This window comes from Cygnus atratus, chromosome 1 (genome assembly GCF_013377495.2).
Source record: "Cygnus atratus isolate AKBS03 ecotype Queensland, Australia chromosome 1, CAtr_DNAZoo_HiC_assembly, whole genome shotgun sequence".
Classification (NCBI taxonomy): domain Eukaryota; kingdom Metazoa; phylum Chordata; class Aves; order Anseriformes; family Anatidae; genus Cygnus; species Cygnus atratus.
Window position 1 is genome coordinate 74,501,641 of NC_066362.1, and position 3,896 is coordinate 74,505,536.

The 3,896-nt window shown below is 36.9% G+C and overlaps 1 long non-coding RNA gene across 1 annotated transcript; it reads left to right on the forward strand.

The window, feature by feature from the left end:
- Window positions 1–465: 465 nt before the first annotated feature.
- Window positions 466–2,585, forward strand: LOC118245091 (uncharacterized). The gene is made up of 3 exons (XR_004777756.2): window positions 466–733; window positions 1,245–1,303; window positions 2,149–2,585. It is a non-coding gene; the product is annotated as an uncharacterized LOC118245091 (long non-coding RNA).
- The last annotated feature ends 1,311 nt before the right edge of the window (window positions 2,586–3,896 follow it).

Sequence of the window (3,896 nt, forward strand, 5' to 3'; positions counted from 1 at the left end):
GAAGAAAAGGAGGGACTTTTTCCTAGAGACACAGAGGAGCTTAAAAATTCTAATTAATTAGTGAAAACTAATTAAATAACAAATGGGGGATCTTTTCTGGAATAAAAGGTTAATCTTTTCTTTATTACATGGGACATAATAAAATGGTAAATCTTTTTATACACTTAGGGTTGAATTTTCCTCCAACACTCAAGGAGAATAAGATGTTACTCTTGATTTCCTTTTAAACTCACTAAAATGTAGAACGGATCATTGTTTGAAGATTTGTTTTTTGGCCGGCTAGAGATCTTTTGTTAGAGATCTTTTCTGAAACTGTGTGCAGTGTAGAGAAGTAAACATAACGGTAGGATTGTGAAAGCTATCAGAAACAGATATCTGTACTTCCACCACTGGAGGGCAGTACAGGTGCTGTTTTCCAGAAGTTTTGCTAGGAGAAATTATGAGATACTTTCTCTTCCTGTTTAAAACTCGAGCAATTCCACTGAATTCAGAGGCTGAAAATATGGCAAAAGTTGGCTTTGAGGACTCCATACCACAAAACCAGATATGAATAACATTGTGCAAAGCTTTTCAGAACCAGTTACTTAAGGCTGAAAGCAGAGACAAATATGCAGAGACTAGAATTTTGCACATGTAGAGCCAGCTGTAGAAAGTAGACTTGGCTGGTATTTAACTCTGAAAATGACCTGGCCTGTTGCAAGTCAATGGGATGAGGAAATGGAAGTAAAGCAAGGTAATATATCTTTTTATTTTTAAAAAGATTTTTCAATTTTTCAAAGTTACTGGTGACAAATAGGTACAAATAGATTTCAGTTGTGCTCGGGGAGAAGGGGAGGAGGCATGTTTATAGTTCTGAGGAACACTTGATGAGAGAGAAAAGAAGGGAGAACTAGCACTATAACTTTCTTGACCTTGGGACTCCTCTGTCATCCCAAGGGCCAAATACAGCAGCATAGATATATCCTTGAACAAAAAAATATTCTACACTGTCATCACACTGGTGGAAGAGGGACAGCTGCCACATCTCTGTTCTGCTCAGGGATCCAAATTAGTGATTTTTTTTACGAGCAGTGCAAAGCTGTGAGAAACAGCTAGAATGAAGGTAGGATTGAGCCACCTTCTTGCATTTGTAGTTCTTTGCATGCCAAGCAAAAGCTCTCCCATTCATGTCCCTACAGTGGTCTTTAACAGTACTGTTATGCACTTGTGGTTTATTTTCATCTATACTATTTTTGTGTTTTCAGATCAAACAGCCAAGGTTGCCTGACATTAAGGCAGCTGGAATTAACTGCTCAAGGAGAAAGTATGTTGACCAGGGTAATAGCAGAAACCACATGCTGGTATAGTAGTTCACTTCAGATAATAAGTAGATGGTGCTCTTGATTTATTGCTATCAATTTAGTAATGTGCATAAATGGATGTTGCCCTGTTGTTGCATTATGAAGATCTTGTCATTTAGGTATGCTTATAGTGTTTTATTATTATTGTTTTGCTAAAGTACAAAGTGTTTTAAGTCTCCTCTCTAATCTATGCTATAAATCCCTTTTTAGCATCAAAAAGCTAAGTACTCTTCTCTTTCAAGCAGTCTCGTAACAAATCTCTGGCATAGGACTGGCATAGTCCTACTGTGATTTTATTTCTTCATTACTAGATGCTGGTGGCTTGAGTAACAATGCTTCTTTTATATAAGAAACTAGATTCTCCATACCAGTACGATTTCTGAAATCATTTAACTCTTTGCAAGACTGGTATAAAACATTCAGTCACATCACAAGAATAGTATTTTAACCATTTTGTACTCTTAAAATTATTCATCCACCTAAGAGCTCAGGCTACTTAAATCTCAGACAGTATTGAACAGCATCAAAATACTTCTTTAAATTGGGGAAGATGTGGTGGTGTGATTATGGGAAACCTAGACTTACTTATTTCACAAACTGAGCCACAAAAACCTGTCCATCAGTGTCACGATCTTATTATATGTGGACATTTTCAAGTTAACTTGTAACCTGATGTCACATATTATGTCTGATTGAGAGAGGGAGTTAGGAGAATCTTAGCAAATAGAGATAGAGCGCTGACAGTATCAAACTAGTGGATGCTACTTAGTGTCTTTGCTAACTATTGTGCATTCTGCAAATTAATTAGAGCAAGAAGACTTGGGCCCCTTACCAATGTTAGTCTCTTGATAAGAGTGTGAGCCTATCTCAAGAAACTGGCAGAAACCGGTCCTGCAGATGGACAAGAGCCAAGGAGCAACTGAGTCTGTGCAAAGACAAGCGGTCAGCTAACGGTGACAAGGAAGAGTCACCAACCTTCATCCCCACGACCCCCAGCGACCACCACCAGGAGACACTGCGCAAGTGCAGATGGGAGGAGCTTATGGAAATGACTTCTTGAACTAATTTTAATATGAAGCGGGGACAGGTTATGCATATATATAGGTGCATTGTGAAACTTCATGTATATGTAACTCTTTACTGCATATAACCATGGCAAGTTGCCGCGTCACGTGCGCATGACTTTGGTGGGACTACCCCTCATGCTGCCCATCACTGAATAAACATACCTACTTTACAATCTTACTGATTGTGGAGTCCGTTTTCTGCTAGTCATGATAATAGTTACTATTTGCAAGCACACAGAAAATATTCCACGCCTTCTAGAGTATTGTGTGACAGTTTATTGCCTCTACTATAAGACCCTTCATAGAAGGAGAAATACATTAACCATAACCTGATGTAAAATCCAAGAAAAATTCAACCTCCTGCGGTGCTTGGCATGGGCTTGGCCTGTAATTTGGGAGGGAGAAATAAAATCTTTCTGATTTCAGAGCTGTTATTACACCTCAGGGCAGTAGTAGTATTTGCAACCCATTTGCTTCCCTTCCACTGAGTAGGACATCTGAATATATCCTCACTCTAGTCTGAATAAAATATTAACATATCGCAAGGCTGTTAGAACAGATTGTATCCAAGATGATCTTTTCTCACTGTAGAAAGGCCTATCAATCATAACTAGGTATAGTTGTTATTAATGTCATAGCTTTTATTCATTTGGCTATATGCAGCTAACTGAAGAGTAACATTTAAGTTTTCATGTTAAGTATTTCCTATCACAAAAGAAAGAGATGAAATATCTTATTACAGAATTTATGTATTGAAAATATCCTCTGATGTCCTAATTAGAGGTCTGGTACCTTAAATTTACAGGGTTCTATTATATTTTAATAGATTTGTGAAATATAACTATTATATATATTTTGAGTACATTAACAAAAAACATCATTAACTTAAGACAAGGTTACTGTTACATATGTATTTCAGGAACCATTGAGTTAGCTAAGTGCTGCAAGATATTTAAATACATGTTGTACACAGATAATTATTCAGATACACCAAGAGTTCATACGATCTTTTAAATATTCATCTGTAACATTACACAGGTAATTCCCAAGCTAAACCCTATTCTGCTTCTTTTTAGATGCACATCATCAGTCAAGGAAGGATACATTTATGTTGGTGACTGGGTTCTAAATTTGTATATACATGAAGGAACTTAAAAAAAAATGCAATGTTCTCAGTTAAGAAAAAGAATAGTAATTTTTCCCCTTTATAGGCAGAAAGCCACATTAGGCCCACCTACCACACATACCTATATTTAGACATCATAACCAATGTGATGGCTGAGATCAAGAAGGCAGCAGGTGGTTCAGAGCATCATCTAGTTAGTGAAAAGATATAGCAGAACCAACACCTGAAAAACAGTCTTGGATTTCTCATCACTGTCCTGCACTTAAATTCTAGCCTTGCTGACAATTTATTTAATCAAATGATTCAAACCTGTCCTTGAGTGTTTTTTATGACACCAAAATTATTTGTTGTATTTGTAGAAAT